The following is an 18611-nucleotide window of genomic DNA, read 5'->3' on the forward strand; positions in this document are numbered from 1 at the left end:
ATGGGTTTTGAATTTTAAAAGCTCATTCTGGCTATTGTAAGGTGAATGGATTTTAATGAACATAACATCAGGGAGAAAGACCAATTTTCTAAAGATTTTTAATAAATTGTACTAAATATTTCTGAGTGAACACTATTAGGGACATTGTTACAAAAATAGACAAGATGCTATAATATAATCTAGGCTGATTATCACTCTGGATTCAATCCATCATAACTAAAGAAAAATGAGCAATGATAAATTTCTATTGGAAAAGGGCTTTAGAAGAAAGTGTTCAGAATCATAACCTCAAAAATGTAATCAATGAGTTCACACAATATATATCTACAGTGGAGAAAGTCAAATGTGTTTTAGTCACTATTAGGAAAGTATCCTAATAAAAGCAAAATGCTTAAAATGCAATTTATTGTCCATTGTTTTCTCCTTAAATTTTATAAAAGTTGGATTACTACTTTGCAAAGGAACTTTGAGTTTGTACTCCTTGAAAGTCAAAAGATATTCCCATGACCTAATTAAAATTTAAAACTTAAGAGTTGGATGAATCAATTTACAGTCATGAAGAACTGATAATGAGAATGCTGTTTCTAAAAATGGTTCCATTAGAAAGATAAAGGGGGTTGGTGGTGTATATGAGGACGGGAAATGATATGCTGTTCTACTGCAAGAAAAGGTAACAAATGAAGTAACCAGGGAAAAGGGAAAGAGCCCATTAATCCTAAACGGAGAATTACAGACAGTTGAACTGAATAAAAACATTTGGAAAAACACACAAAAAACGCTGGATCTTTTCAATTATCTAGTGCATATATTTTTAATATTAATTCCCAAAACGGATGAGGGTATAGTATGACAAACACTCTCCTACAGTGCTGGGGAAGGCACAAATTGTTATGGTCTTGAAAGATTTTGGCAAAATGTATTTCTAACCTTTAAAATCTTATATTTTTGACTCAATAACTCCAATTATAGAAATGTCTTAAGGAAAGAGAGATTCAAATGCAAGAATATTCATGGCATTTTGAAGGCAAAAAAAAAAAAGGAACCTAAATTACCAAAAACAGATACTTGAATAAATAATGATGCCTTAATACAAAGAACTACCATACAATTATCAATTATGTAAGAAATATGTTCATATGGGACAGGGTGCTTTTTACTATGGAGGAGTGAACAAGTTGAAAAATTCTTTCCCCAAAACAACTATGAAATTGGACAAATGATTAATAACAACATTTTAAGGGTTATGGAAACTGACCTAATGCAAACAACATGTTGAGAAGAGTTTACTCACAAAAATTCACTGCAATTCAATTAAGAACCATAGGAGTCTTTGGTGTTCTGGCCTGAGGCTGTCCCCATCACCTGTGAGCTCAGAACAGTAGTGATACCCGGATGGGGTTGGCTGTGAGAACACTATAGCACCTTTACTTGTTCTGGGGGCCTGCTTGCTTTATAGCAGAGGATAGAAAACACATACTCAGGGACAAATAGGAAAGATCTGCCACTTTGCTACCCCAGAGGTTGTAGTCCCTGTTGTGCTGGGCATCAGATTGGAAGGCCTGCTAAAATTTAACAGAGAAATCCTGAGAACAAGCAAGCCAGGGAAAAGCTCAATAAAGCACTCCACACATACTTGGATAGCTCATCCAAATACCCAGGAGACACCCAAGAAAACTCAGGCTATCTACATCTTTGGCCAGCTGAGAGATTGTATGCTTGTATAGCGAAGACTTACGAACACGAAGTCTCCACATATTCCTAATTGACTGAGAGACTATACAAATATACACAAGAAAAGTAATAGCTAAAAACTTGAAAACTTCCTGAACTTTAAAGTACATCCCTCATGCCACACACAAGTCTACTGGCAAAGGATGGAAGACTTACTGACTCAAGGTGTTTGATGAAAACTCTGACCAATTGTTGCCAAACCACTAAGCCATGTAGAAATAAGAGCCACCTACAGGGAGTCAGGAAGATAAAATTAAAATTAAACAAAATGAAAAAAATGAAATGAAATAATTTTCAATAAAGCAAAATAAAAACTGAGCATAAATACCAGTGACCACAGAGTGTAGGGGAAAGAGATACCACAGATTAAGTCCAGGGAAGCCACTTAAAAAGGAAAGTGAATAAAACATCAACAACTGTTAGAAGAAAAAAACAAAATCAAAATCCAGACTTGCTAAATATATGAAATATCCACTATTCAAAGAAAACTTGCAAAACAATATGGAAATGTGAACCATATTGAGGGGGAAGATAAGGCAAGCAGAAGGAGCTGCCTCTGATTGGACACAGATTTTGAACTAGATGGACAAAGATTTCAAAGCATCTATTATGTTTCTAAAAAAAAAAACCATATCCAAAGAAAGGTGTGATGATTATGTCTCATCAAATAGAGAATGCCAATAAAGAGACAGAAAACATAAAAAGAACCAAATAGAAATTCTGGAGTTGAAAAGCATACTAACCAAAGTGAAAATTTTATTAGAGTAGTTGGTGTGAGAAAGAATCCGTGTACTCAAAGATCTGTCAATAGAGAGGCAGTCTAAAAGATTAAAAGGAAAGGAATAGATTAAAATGAACAGTACATCACAGAAGTGTGGGACAACATTAGGCACACCAATGTACATGTAATGGAGTGCCAGAAGAAAAAGATAAAGACAAAAGAGGAGAAGAAATAACGCCTGATAATGTCCCCAGTTAGAAGAAAAACAAATCTAAAAAGCTTAACACGCTCTAAGTAGGATAAAAGTAGAAATCTATACCCTGAAACATCATTGTCAAAATGTTAAAATTCAAAGACATAGAGAAAATTTTGAAACCACGAAGAAAAACATGACTCATCATATGCAAGGGAACCCCAATAAGAATCATATTTGACTTCTCACAAGAAGCTATGGAGCCCAGGAAGCAGAGGAGGGACAGTCACAAAGTGCTGGAAAAAAGAAACAACCAAGAATCTTATAGCCAGAAAAACTACAAACAAAAGCAAAAAAAAAAAATTCCCAGATAAATAAAAACCCATGAGTTTCGGCTAGCAGACCCTTCCTACAAAAAACACTAAAGGAAGTTCTTCAGGCTGAAAACACATGAACCCAGATGAAAATTTAAATTCACACACCACAAAGAATACTATTAAAAATAATTATGCAAGGAATTTACAATTGAATAACATATTATGAATTTAATGGTACTATTTGTTCTATAGCATATAAAACTGTACTGTATTTGACAATGGTATGAGGGCAGTTTGTGGGAATAAATCTGCAATAGAAAAAGGAAATGGTAACAGAGAAAGAGAGAAAGAGATGGTAATAAATCCACAGGTAGAAATTAAGAGTACCAGAAATGTAAATAAGAGAACCAATGTACATATATGCTAGATCTTTTGTCTTCTCTTAGCTCCTTTAAGATACAAAATGACAGGGGCACCTGGGTGGCTCAGTGGGTTAAAGCCTCTGCCTTCAGCTTAGGTCATGGTCTCAGGGTCCTGGGATTGAGCCCCACATTTAGCTCTCTGCTCAGCAGGGAGCCTGCTTCCCCCTCTCCTTCTGCCTGCCTCTCTGCCTGCTTGTGATCTCTCTCTCTCTCCTATATCTGTCAAATAAATAAATAAAATATTTTTTAAAAAGATACAAAATTACATAACATTATAAAAACATATTTTTGAGTTTTTAGCATATACAGATGTAATACAGCACCAAGTAAGGGAAGAAGGGAACACAGCTGTATAGGAGTAATAACTTTTCTATATCACCCTGGAATTTTGTTATTATAAATTTGAAGTTGATTCTGACCAGCTGGGTAAGCCCTAAAGCAACGTCTTAGAAAAAATACATATCATGAAAATACCATTAATAAATTAAGATATTGTCCTAGAAAATATTCACATAATGCATAAAAAGACAATAAATAAGGAAATGAGAAACCAAAGAAGACATGAGGTGTATAGGAAATAAATAGAAAAATGACATATATAAATGCAAATGTACCAATAAAAACAATAAATGTGAATGGATATATCCTTCAAATCAAACCTCAGAGATTATCAAAATGGATAAAAAAAACAAGAAGCAACCATTTGTCATATATAAGAGACAAACTTTAGATTCTAAGATACATTTTTTTAGAATTTTTGAAAGATTTATTTATTGGAGAGAGAGAGAGAGAGCCCAAGAATGGGGGGAGGCGCAGAGAGAATCTTAAGCAGAATCCCCACTGAGCAGGGAGCCCCACATGGGACCCAATGTCATGATCCTGAAATCATGACCTGAGCCCAAATCAAGAGTCAGACACCTAACTAACTGTGACACCCAGGCACCCCAAGATACAAATTTTTTAAAGAAAAATTTGGGAATATATACCATGCAATCTTAAGAAAGCAGGAGTGTCTGTAACAACTACTGACAAAATAAAACTTTTTAAAGTTACTAGAGGTAAAGTGGATATTTTATCACCATGAAAGGGTCAACTATTTAGAAATGTGTAACAATTTTAAACATATTATACATAACCAAAATTTAAAAAGCAAAAAACTTACAGAATTGAGGGGAGAAATGGACAATTCAATGGTAATAAAAATTTTAATTTTCCACTGCCAATAATGGTTAAAACAACTAAGCAGAAGATCAATAAACAGATAGGAAACTTGAATAACGCTATAACCAACTACATATCTATAGAAAACTCTGCCAGACAATAGAAGAATGCACATTCTTCTCAAACACAGATTGAACATCATCCAGGACAAGACATAGGCTAAGCCATAAAACAAACTTCAATACATTTAAAAAGTTTGAAATCGTGCATGGTATGTTCTCTGATCACCATGGAGTAAAATTAAAAATTAAAAAGGAATTTGGGTGATTATTATGTATGGAAGTTAGATGGTACACTACCAAATCATCAATGATCACAAGAGATAACACAAGAGAAGTTAAATTAGTGAATACTTTGAGATAAAAGTAAAACACAACATAATAAAACTTACCAGATATAACTAAAACAGGGCATAGAGGGAAATTTATAGCTATAAACACCTACATTTAAAAAATAAATATTTTTTAAAATAACATCAGAGGTATACCTTAAGAGTCTGGTAAAGAAAAGCAGAAATTATTAAATAGAGAAAAAAGTATAAAAAATCAACAAAAGCAAAAGATACTGCTTAGCAAAGTTAAACAAAATCGATTAATCTTTAGCTAGACCGACCAAAAATAAGAAAGGAAAAATATCCAAATACGAAGTATTTTTATTTCTGGGAGGTGCTAGGTTATGATTTTTATTTTTGTATTTTTCTGTATTTTCTGAAGTTCTTATACTGATTATATATTACAGCTATTGTAATGATACAAACGGAGGAGTTGGCCATAAATAACAAGGACGGTAGCTGTCCCAATGAATATGTGCTGTTCCCTCATTTAACTAACATATGTGTGAAACAGCTCCTCTGGAGGAAGCCTTGTGCTACTGAGGGGAGAAAGAGAATGGAAATATGAACAGGAATTTGACCCTGCCTTAGAGCAAATTGTGGCCAATCCTCCACTGGGGATGTGAAGGCATCATGGAAATCCATAAGCCCCAGCTCTTGTCATATCACTCTTCCTTCTAACTACTCATCTGCCTTAAATTTCATAATTCTAAAACAAAAGGACAAGGGCTAGGCAAGCGTTCTTGAAAACAGAGAAGCTGGCATTTTAGATTGGTCTTCATCAAGAATAGTTCAATCCTGGCAGAGGAAATAGCACTCAGAAGGCATGCCAGAAGCGCGAAAGAACGCTGACTCTTCGCTTGTGTGGTAGGAAGCTGATGTGCACAAGTAAGTCGGGGTATTGAGAGAAGAAACTGGAAGGTTAGGCTTAGGTCAGAGTAAGGAGGACCATGTTGCCCTGCTATGAGTTACAGGCTTTATTCCAAAAGAAACTGACAGACGTGTGTTTGGAAAAGGGATGTAACACAGTCTGACTTGCGTTTTAGAGATTTCCAGAGGTACCTACTACTGGAAAGAATCAGTATTATTATTGTTTTTTCCGGCTTACTTAGGGTTTTTTGTAAGCCAATAAAAGCTAAACCGTGATAATAAACTCCATGTGTTGTATTTCTCTAAGAAATTTCTTGTAAATTAGTACGTTAAATCCCCAAGAATGTGACTAAAGTGACATTACAAATTAGGATTACCATGTGCTACAAAGGAAGGAAATAACTTACAAATTGTTTAAGAGTCTCCAGAGAGAGAGGAAATAGTTTAAGACAGCACAGAGTCTTGAGAAAATTATGCTATGGCCCTATTCTGTGGGTTTTTTTTTTTTAATTTTAACCATTACTGTGTTGTCTCCTTGTATATTTGCATGGAATAAAAATAGTTAAACGGTTTATGTAAACACTGGAGATAATATGAATTACAGTTTTTATTTAAAAGGGATAACACCTCAAAGTTGTTCAAAGGTAACAATCAGAGAATGAGGTGTCCTTTGGAACAATAGTAATGTTAATAATAATATTAATAGCTCTCACTTTTGTGTTATCATATATCAGGCATGGTTCTTAAAGTGGCCATACAAATTTTCATTTAAACAAGGACACTTTGAGAGTGAAAGGGGGCACTAGTAACACTTAACACAGGTGTAGTACATAATATTTAAATGGCACATAGAGAAATCAAAGACGGGTCCCTGCTGTCTGGAAGCTCATAGTCCAGTGAAGATTTTTGCTATGATCTTGAGGTTCAGTTGTTTATTGGTGCCAAAATGCCTGTTACTTTCCAAAAGACAGGTGGAACTTTTTTATGACTGCTGCCCTGTGTTCTGTGCTCTTCTCCCCAGTCCCTGACATGTGGTTTGAAGCTATTGGCTTGTATTAAGACACTACCGTAAACAGTAGTAAGCGTTTAACATCAAGACTGTGCCTTCCCATAGCCAAGCAAAGCCTCTGGTCAAGCTTGCCTTTTTTGAAAGGCCTTCACCTAGAAAACGTTTCAGCGATCAGCCCGAATGGCCGTGAGAAAAGCAGATTAGACAGAAGGAAAAGTCACAGTAGTTAAATCCTCCTGAGGACAGGGATGAAAGGATCTGGTGCAGAAATTTCAGTCTGCCAATGACTTTCTGCCTGTAGAATTGTCTTCTCGTGGAAGGCAGGGCTGGAGGAGAGGCAGCCAGTGAACTGACACTTGAATCCTTTGTGACATCCTTTGCTTCATGTGACCTTTATATCATGGGAGCTTAGAAATGTCACATTAGGGGCGCCTGGGTAGCTCAGTGGGTTAAGCCTCTGCCTTCGGCTCAGGTCATGATCCCAGGGTCCTGGGATCGAGCCCCGCATCGGGCTCTCTGCTCAGCGGGGAGCCTGCCTCCCCCTCTCCCTCTCTCTGCCTGCCTCTCTGCCTACTTGTGCTCTCTCTCTCTCTCTGTCAAATAAATAAATAAAATCTTTAGAAATGTCACATAAATATTCTGAGCAATGTCACACAACTGCAGAGATTTGTCAAGGCCTAGACTGGGTGAACTAAAGCCTAGAGCCAGAGCATCATACCACTCGTAGCAAATTCCCTGGTTTTCAGTGCACTTTGACTTCATTTTAAGTTTTAGTGTAAATGTTGAAAACATGTAACCGCCTTCTAGACGACCACAGAACTGTAAAGTCAGACCACTCGCACATCACGGAAGTGGGTGGACGTTCACCATAGTCCCCTTTGTGGATTTAAAAGAATTCGTTGAGATATAGTTCACTTACCCTAAAAGTCACAACTTGAAAGTGCATACTCCGTGGTTTTCAGTATATTCACAAAATTGTACATGACCACTAAAGTACAGCTTACCACAATCTAATTTCAGAACAATTTCATTAACCCAAAAAGAAACCGTATACATCCATTAATGTTGTTAAATACAACAGGTTCTCTTAGGTAGTGAGGACATAAACGGGACTGGCAGTCAATAGCACCAATCCCAGTAATTTGCCCCAAATCACTCTCTTAATTGTTCATGAAATCAGTGGTGCCAGTGATAGGCTCATGAATCTATTCATCTATCAAGAATTTATTGAGCACTTACTATTTACCAGGCACTGTGTTAGGTGTTGAGAATGTAACAGTAAACCAGACAGCCATAATCTCTACACTATTAGACCTTTCAATCCAGTGAAAGAAAAAGACATTAATTAGATTCGTAAAGATACAATGAAAACTTCTTCCTTTTAGGAAAGAAAATGCTTAAAATTTTATCTGATTCTTAAATGTGCCACATTTTTCAATTTATTGATTCCTGTTTCTTGACATCAGCTTCCTTGTTTGTTGATGCACTTAGACAATGTGTTCTGGCTCACTGGCTTCAGTTCTCCATCAGACAAGTTGCCTTCGGACAATATCCATAAGCCTCTTTTAGCTCAAAAAGAACAGTGCTCCAACATAGTGACCCCTTCTAAAGGTCCACTTAAGGCATAGCGATAGATTTAAATGTGCCTCTGGGTCTTTTCTGCCTCGAGAACGATTTCAAAAATCATCTTCAGTGGATTTCCTGAGTGGTTCAGAAGTACTGGTTCTCTTTTCCATCCGTCGGAACGTGAGCTTTGCATTGAAAGAGCTTAAATGTGATGCTGCAAGTGCACACCATTTGAAACCTAGGCTCAGAAGAATGGGTGTCAAAAATATGCAACATGCATCCATGCACTTAATGAAAATGGGTACAAATGACAAACATGTACTCATGTGTACCGACACACACACACATGTACACACACATGCAAAAGAGCCCTTTCTGCTCAGGGAAGGGGAACAGGTAACTTAAAATCAAAAGTCAAGGACCAACAACAAAGCTGTTAGAAGAAGTGATTTCAGGTAGCTAGAGATGCCGGAGATGAGTGGGCATCTATCACTAGTGCGCATATGTGTGTGGGTGCAGATATTTGTTTATATGTATAACTTTTTAAATAGTATCTAATGCTTAGGCCAGTAATTATACTGCCATGTATTATATATTCTCCCTGATAAATATTTTCTAGACTCCCATGTGCATAAAGCATGTTACTGAAGATGGTTAAGAAAAGCGTTACATTTGTCATTTGTTTAACTTTTCCCAAGAAGCCTTCCTGATCTTTTAAGTCAAAAAAAAATCCCCCCGGCTTTGTACTTTTCTGGTGGTTGGTGGCCCCAAATTCTCCTGTCATTACATTCATCATGCTCTATTGCAATGACTTCTTCAACGTCGGTGTTTCCCGCCTGGCTGTAAGTTACCTGAAGTGATGAATGAATAAATGCTAAGCAAACAAAGACGAGAAAATGAAACCCTAATTCTGAGGGGCTTGGCTTCTTGAAGTGATTTATAAGATCTCTCCCTTAGTGTAATGACACCTTTTTACTTATTCAATTCCAGAAGCCTCCATCCTACTTGCTAATTTGTTTTTGAGAAACTTCATGACACACTATAGGATGACTGGAGACCTGTTCATTCTGGTGGCAATTCATTGGATGTCTCCCCTCTGTGACCCTTGCTGGCAGCACAGCACCGAGCAAGATAATGGAATAGCGGTAACTAACTGAAGGTATTTCATTATGCTTACATATACCTGTGAGCAATAATAGGAAACCAGAAATTAAAATCATTAGCCTAGCATGCGTACAGTTAATAAATTTCTCATCTATCCTTGTTGCCCTCAGAAGATCCTGTGAATGAAAAGAAAATTCTCCTAGCAAATTTTTCGAAATAAAAAAACTTGATGCCTCTGTACCTTTGATTCTAATCCTAGAAGCACCCAGTGCTCATGTGTCTTGATACTTTCAGGATAATATGAGAAGAATAGTGTCTAAAACCAAACTCTCACCTTTCAGATTTTTTCATATTCTTCCAGTAGATATCTTTCCAAGATCGCTCAATCTGTGTCTATTTCAGGAATCTTGTCAAACAACATTGGCTTAGTATTAAACTGGAAGGGAGGAAAAACAGCCATGGAAGATTCTGGGCTCATTTTAAATATTGTCTTTTAGAGAGCACTATGTGTGCTTCCACAGTTTCTCACTCTGAACATACTGACTGCTGGTTGAGGCAAAAAGAAGGGATAGTTTTCAAGAGATCGTTAAATCGTAGTAAACATTCACAGATTTCTCCCACTCCTCTCCATTCTTCTGCGTTATGGTGTGCCGAAAGCTGTTTTTCATGCTTCTGGGAAGCAAGCATCATGTCTTCGGTTAATAGTCTGTGTCACCACCACCCAGGAGTGAAACTTTACAAATCAAAGAAAATTTTAAACAATGCAATTGAAATCAAGAAAAAAAAAACTAGGACTAATTTGTGGTGGAAAATCATTCATATAAATTTATAGTCTTGAAAGAAATTATAGGCTAATTTTTTCCAATGTTAAAATTTTAAAAACTATAAGTTGGTACAAGTTAAATTTTAAAGTCATTATAAACTCCTACAAATGAAAATTCACAAACTAGAACAGTATGGAAAACTCAACGTAATGTCAAAAATATTTTTTAACATCCAGCAAATCTATACTTTCTAAATATCTTGATTAGAATAATGAATAAATATTAGAATTCCATCCAGGTGGTGGGTATTATAGAGGGCACGGATTGCATGGAGCACTGGGTGTGGTGCAAAAATAATGAATACTGTTACGCTGAAAAAATAAAAAATTAAAAGAAAAAAAAGAATTCCATCTTTGATGCCATATACTCAACCTTCAGGTTTCCAAATATAAACTGATTATGAAGACAAAAGGAAGTATATGCATATATTTCTACATATGTAAGAATGTATGTCTATATACATAAACTACAAAGTACATGTGTGCACATGTGTGTATATAAAAAGAACGTATAAATTGTACTAACTACAATGAGAATTTTTAGTTATAATTTTCAACTCATGTAATTGGTTGGGATATACTTAAACACCAGTTATATATCCTTAAGGATAGATTTATGTGTATGATTTTGCATTTCATTGGTTGCATTCATAAGTCTTGAGTATTACAGATCCTTTGCATTTTTACAGGGCAGGAAGTCACAACTACCATTTCAGCATTGTGTCAGATAATACTGCCAAAGACACAAAATCTGAGAATCTTCGGGATGTCAGCATCTTCCTATATAGGATAACATCATTTTAATGGTGTACTTGAATCAAATGACATTCAGCTTCAGAAGGCGCTCCAGTTAGGAGCTCCAGGTTGCCAAAGGACAGGCCTAAACTCTACTAAGCCAACCCAGCTATGTGAGCCGCTGCACATTAATGGGAGTTCTGTCACAGAAAGAGGACAGATTGCCCTTTACATCTTTCCAAATTATTCATATGTATCCATGGAATACATGCAGTCTGGCAGTTTCTTCACTGGTGTTTGTGTATATGATATGCCCGGAGTATTTTGTAATATACGTGCCTAACAGAGAAAAAGTGTTATAATGCCTAAGAGACAACAAGGTAGGCACTGTTGCCTACCTCATAAATTTTCCTGTTACTTAATGGTATAAAATGTGTCATTTTGTATGTCAAACTTATTCTTTCTCTTCCTCTTATTAAGTCAGAATACTATTGTGGGGGAAAAAAGTCCCAGGCTTTGTAGTAGAAAAGGCCTGTATTCCAGTCCCAGCTCTGCCAGTACAAGCTGTGCTCAATTTCACCAACTCTAAAATAGGGACAATATTAACTGCAAAGATCAGTTGTGTCAGAAAATTGTGACTCTAAAACTGGCTTAATCATAAGGAAATGAATTACTTCTCATCACAAGAAATTGTGAGGTAGGGCAGCTCCAAGCTTGACTTCTTTGCAATTCTCTCTGTCCTCTTTCTTATATTGGCTTTGCTTCCCTCAGGGTCAGAGCAGTGTGTCTGAACCGTATCAAGGCATCACATCTAGACAAGTCAATATCAGAGGAAGAAAGGGACCATTTCTCTTGGTATCTCCTTTAAACGAGGGAAACTCTCAAAAAGAAGACCCTCAAGTTTCATTGGTTCATTGGCCAGAATAAGAACACATGTCCTTTTCTGATGCTCATCAACATGGGAACTAGGACTTCCCTGGGAGCTTTAGACCATCAGGATCTCCTGCTGAGCAGACAATGGGGTTGGCCATCTTCTACCACGTCGCATGGGGCTTGGGGGTTCGAGATCTGAACTAACTAGGAATATTTTTGGAAAGAAGGAAATAGAACCTGGGTGGAACAATGGCTGGAAAGCACCTTCATAGAGTGTTCTGAGTAGTAAATAAAACCATATACTATGTGAAGTCCATCCCTACAAAGTAAACACTAAAACCTACTGAAATCACTGCTGTTGTTTTTGCTATTATTAAACTCTAAGGTGAAACACTCTAATAGGAGCCACTGTTGGATGGCTGGAATTCAAAATGAATATACCTTGATTTTATTATTTACTATCTCCATGATTTGGACTCTGTACCAGGGATTGGAAGACTTTTTCTCTAAAGGAAAGTAAATACTTTAGGCTTTGTTGAACATAGTTCTTTTTTGTCACACACTTCTTTGTTTTATTTTATCCAACCCTATAAACATGTCAAAACCATTCTTAGCTCTCACATAGTACAAAAGAGACCAGTGATGGGTTTGCCAACCCCTAACTCAAAGCAACTACAACTGGGGTACCTGGGTGGCTCAGTCAGTTGAGCTGATTTCAGCTCAGGTCATGATCTCAGGGCCTTGGGATCGAGCCCTGCTTTGGGCTCCATGTTCAGCGGGTAGTCTGCTTGAAGATTCTCTCTCTCCCTTTTCCTCTATCCCTCCTGCTGCTTGTGTTCACTCTCTCTCAAATACATAAATAAATGTTTAAAAAATAAAGCAAGTACTCTTTTTTTTAAAAAAATTTATTTATTTATTTGACAGAGAGAGACAACAAGTAGGCAGAGAGGCAGGCTGGGGGGGTGGGGGAAGCAGGCTCCCCGCTGAGCAGAGAGCCCGATGCGGGGCTCAATCCCAGGACCCTGGAATCATGACCTGAGCCAAAGGCAGAGGCTCAACCCGCCGAACCACCCAGGTGCCCCTAAAGCAACTACTCTTTAGCTTCTCTGTGTCCCATTGATTCCATCTGTTACATGGACATACTTGTATTCCTTCCTTTGGAAGGTTGTATCGTGGCGAGGACTAAATAATTTATGTATACAAGTTAGAACTAAGACTGACAGATGGCACTCAATAAATATGAGTGATGGAGGTGATGGTGGTGGTGGTGGTGGTGGTATTAATGCACCACACGTGTTCATCTATCAAGCGACAAACATATTCAGAGGTAAAACACAACATATACAAGTGAGTACATGATAAGCTAGTAACAAACTTTGTAGGTTTAAGGTATGTAACAAGTGACACAGCACTGGCTTCTAGTGAGAGGAACCATCTTGCAGTTGTGGTGACCTCAGGGAAATTATTGTCCCTCTCTGTGCCTCATGTTCCTCATCTATCAAAATTAGATACAAATAAGGCCTGTCTTAGGATTCATCTGAGCACTACAGAGGATGCATGTCAAGAAACTGGCGCATTGCAAGCATTCAGAAAATGGCAGTTGCTATAATTTTTAACTTCCTTTTCATTTATATTAAATGTCTCCGAGGCTTTGTCTTCAAAATAGCCAGTGCACTACGTGGGAAAAAGTAGCAATTGCTGGATTGTGACTTGACTATTGGCTTTGAATGTCATGGCCAACCCAGTAACCCAGAACAACCACGTACATAGAAAAATAAAAACTGACTGATTAATTAAGCCTTAAATGATGATCTAATAGCCCTGTGTATACACATAATTTGATTATGATTTCTTTCAGTTATATACTGCCTTTCTTAATATATCTGACAAGAAAATGATTGAATTTTAATTATTCAATTTTAAAGTTTATGCCCAGAGGCTACTAAGCTTCAATTTAACTGAACTGAGTCAATAGGGCATTCCCACCCCAACTAGGCTAATACTCGATTTCACCTTCTTATCCTACATGCCTGCTAATACAGATACTAATTTGAGGTAAATCTTTGGGGTCCTGACATAAGCCATCCAAGTCTGGGACAAGAGGTCATAATGTGGGTGTGAAGACATGGGGGAGGGAGGGGCACAGGGGTGCTGTTTACAAAGAAATGGAAAGCTGAAATGTATAGTTAGGATTTTCTTTCAAGTATCAAATTTGAGTTTTAATGTAATATGGACTAACATTGCAAGACTACCTACTTGCACGACACAGAGTTGAGGGAAATGAGTCATAGAGAGGCCAAGTAACTTAGCCCAACTCATGTAAAGAATAAATGTATGAAGGAGGAACAAGTTAACTGGCCCTCCCTACCAATTAACCATTCAGTCTTTTTGCTGAATCAAAGACCTATTAAACTGTAGTCTCTCAAATCCTCAAAAAATACTTAAGCAGTATCCCATTTATAACTCTCTTGTTTTAGCCTGTTTAGCCGTCAAGGATAAGAATAGCTAATATTTACCAAATTACTGGGATCAGCTATTTAATCAGAAAATTTGATCCCTTTATGCTTTGTACATTCCTAAAAGGTGAGAACCATGTCTGCCTTGCTTACTTCTGTAATCCCCAGTGTCTAGAGAAATGCTTGGAACTTTTTGGATATTCAATACAAATTTCTTAGATGAATGCAAATTGGAAATCCCAGAAAAAGGAACATGAGATTTAAACTTCTGGCCTTGACTCCTTCACAATGAAGGATCAGATATTTGAGAGTTCCAGAGGCAACCCAAGGCCTACATCAAAGATAAACCTTTGAGGAGTCGATCGTTGCAAATCCCAGCTGAGTAATGTTCCAGCAGAGGTAGAATCGTCCTACAGTGAATATTATGATGTTCCACCCAGATCTCCCCCTTTCAGAACTGAAAGACCTATTCCTCCAGCTGCTGGGAGTATTGGCCATAATGTCACCCTCAGTTGTTAGCTCTCAACAGAAATTGTCTTTGCTGAAGAGATCCACCTTGCCCAAAGTCACACGCTCTCTCTGGAGCAGCCCATATCCAGTGAATAATCACTGAAGTGGTGTAAAAGCCTAGCCCCTGCCCTCACTCAGCAAATCTAAAGGGCCATCCCAGCTTCAAAGCACCTTAGAGTGTTGCTTGAGGCCTTTGTTGAGACCCTATCATAGAGCAGCTTCTCCCTGTATCCAATCCTGCTTCTTTCTCTTCCCTTCCACCAATGTTGATCCCAGAGACACTTCTCATTAAACGTTCTGCATGAACATCTCTATTTGTGTTACCTTAGGGGAGAATCCAACCTAAGACAAATCCACCATATCCTCCTTTCTCATTGCGCAATTTCCTCAGGCTGGCACTTTTCCCTGGCATTCCAAGCCCTTCCCTTCCCAAGATTTATGTAAATGTTCTAATCAGTTGTAGGATATAGCTAATCACACAGGCACAAATGGGAAGAGGAAGCTTCTACTCTTTCTTGTTAGAGCCAAGCACTGTGGGGTTAATAAATTCCTTCCCCAGACACCTAAGAAAAATTTATCAAACTCCCTTCAAGTTATGAAGAGTGAACACATTCTCCAGAAGAACTAAAGATGTAGTCTTCAGTGACCAAGGAAGCTCAATATCCTTTTGAAGTCCCAAGTTTTATTCCTAAAAATATTTGTGAATTTGGCATTCAAATCAATAATATGCCATGTTTTTCTTAGTTTAAGAGTAGTGTCCCCACCAATTTTTTTTTAACTGAGAAAAATTAAATCTCCAAGAAGGTGAGCATTATTCTCCCCAGGGCTTGTCAAGCAATAAGACGTCTGAGTTGAAATGTGGCCTAAGGTCAAAATTCCTGGTTAACTGGTAGAGACATACTGAGGGGTATACAGCATGCCATTCTGACTGGTCAGTTTCTACACCTTCCTCATGGTTAAGTATTTTGAATATCATTCCCACTTAAAATATATGGCTTTTAAAACAACTGGATCATATCACATTATGTCACATCAATTATTTTTCATTTTCTTCCTTTTAGAGTTTTCTCTCTTCCTCCTTTTGCATTTCTTCTATCCCTCCATCTGTCTCACCTCATTCCTCTAACTCCTCACCTCCAGCCTCCCTTTCTAACTTCACTCCCCACCTGCCTTTCATTTTGTGCTGTCTTTATGACTGTCTTATTTTATTACTCTATTTTAGGTTAAGTTTGAAGCAAACAGTTTAGTCATGCTGACGCAGGTCTCATATTTTGTATCTTGATTAATATTCAAACTTGTGATTATGCTAAATCCTCCAAACATTGGCTTCAGGTAGTCCTGTTTTATTGAGTCCAAAAGTCTTGATCAATTAATCTACACAGTTCTGTTTAATTCTGGTACTATAATATTTTAGCCAGATTCCTGTCCAACGGGCTAAAACCCATCAAGTGTAGAACATGTCGCACATCCTGGTTTAGCTCAGAGAAGAGCCTAGGTGAAACTATACTATAATTATACTATATATATAGTTATATAAGATGCACCCATTTTTTTAACCACAGCTGAGACACATAGCTTAAATTTTCCATAGAATAAAAACAGTACTATATATGACCACCAAGTTCGTCAAACCCCTCTTTTGATTATCAGTTCCTCTTAGCAGAAATGAAATTTGTTCATATTGAGGTAGTATTTTAAATTACATTTCCTGAACAGAATCATCTACCAGATTCCAAGCAGATCATTTTATTCCCCCCAAAATTGTCTCTTATAATTCTTATTTTCCTTGCACTTTATCAGGGGGGCTTTTTCTCTGTTACAGATTCTTACAATTCAAATGCATTGTTTGCCAATTCACTTAATGTTGACCATGCTATTGCCAGCATGTTTTATCACATTAAGTCAATTTTCAATCATAGATACTTGAAAAATGTATGAATACTGGTTTGATTCTCCTTCCCTTGTAACTGTTTTTTTCCAGATGCTTATTTTAGCCCTTTACTCACCCTTAAACTTTAGGTATGTTTTGTCACAAACCTAAATGCATGCAGGGCCTAGGCAGATATGCTAAATGAGCAAAGCAGACCACTTATAGGACAGTTTAGAGTGGTGATGCCTCTAGTGAAAGGGGAGATAAGCCTTACTGAATGACATTCAAAAAGAGAAAGAGAAAGCAAGAAAATTAAAACACTGTTCAAGCAGAATCAAAATATATTTGCTGGAAAATTACTAATTTTTCACAGTGCTTTAATGATTATATGGAATGTGGATTTTCATGGCATGGATAGTGTCTCTGCTACAACCAGAGACTAGCCTATCACGACAAAGGGGATTAAGTATAAAAAATCACAGGCATGAAACATGACAGGCCAGTGGGGAAGAAAAGGAAGCTGAACTTGAATGATGCTGGGGTGAAGCTATCACCAGAACAGGGCTAACAAAATGCATTTGGCTCCAGAGCTAGCCACTTATATACTTACAACACCCAAATCACAATATTCAGGGGAACGTGTTTAACTCAGTTGGCAGTGATCAGTGTTGAGAGTCAATAAGGTCTGATATGTTGGGTAGGACATGGAAGTAGACATTCTGAGGTGTGATGATGGTGAATCAGACCAGCATGCATCCTGGGGGTGGGAGGGTCCATCTGGTTGAGAATTTAGACATAAAGCTAACTACATCCAACTCTTCAAGGAAGTTGGCTTACATGAGATTAGTAGAGCATTGGGGTTTTGAGGAAGGAAGTATACTAGGGTTCCACATAGATTTCTGTGGATTCAGTGTATAAATTAAGAAAACAAGGAAGGAACACTGATATAGGCTGAGCGTAAAAGAAGAATGGGGGAATGGCTGTGAAGAAGTGAGTACTTACATACTCAAGACACACATCCAGGCACATGAGGTACCACATGGCAGCACTCAGTATAGATCCTACCAATTTATAAAGATGACATGCCTGACGTCTTACCAGGAAAGTTCACTACAGACTTATATAGTAAGTGGGGTGAAATTTATAGGTTAGATGTATTAGGGAGGCAACTAAATGGGGCTGAGGCTGAAGCTGGGAAAGTTAGAGAATGACTTTGAATTTGTCCTTGCTGTTCACCTTGGTAAAAATGCTATCTTTGTCCTGTTGCTGCACACAGGATTCTATGATTCAATTTTTTTCTTTGAAATCATTGGACTTTTCTTATCAAAGTCTGATACAACCCCCCAAGACATATTCCAACTGTTGGCATGATAGCTTGAAAGGAGAAGAAGCTGTTATAAACGATCTGTGCTAGGGTCAAGGGGATTAATGCAATTGTAATGCGAGGCTCTGAGGAATGTAGCATTCAGTGAATATGGTAAACTCAGGGGTAATGTGAGCCAATCATGGTATTGACAATGATTTTAATATAGTAGGTAGGACACGAGAACATGATCCCCCAGCAGATAGTCTGCATTCAAATAGAAGGAAACTCTTAGGGCTGGATAGTGTGTCTTGTTTGGCATAGGATCCAAGGTAAGACCTGGGAAGAGAAGACAAGACCAGGTACTGGATGAGGAATTTGCAAGGACTAAGTAGAGAATTAGGGCTCCAAATAAGTGGAAAGTGGGTTGGGGGGCATGGCTCCAAAAAGGGACTAAATTAGCTATAAAGGAACTGAGGCAGATGCCCAGTGTATATGATGAGATAGATATTTGGGTGCTCAGAATAGCAAGACCAGCTCCAAACTCTCCCCACTG

Source organism: Lontra canadensis, unplaced genomic scaffold (assembly GCF_010015895.1).
Source record: "Lontra canadensis isolate GAN:19392208 unplaced genomic scaffold, GSC_riverotter_1.0 scaffold157, whole genome shotgun sequence".
Classification (NCBI taxonomy): Eukaryota; Metazoa; Chordata; class Mammalia; order Carnivora; family Mustelidae; genus Lontra; species Lontra canadensis.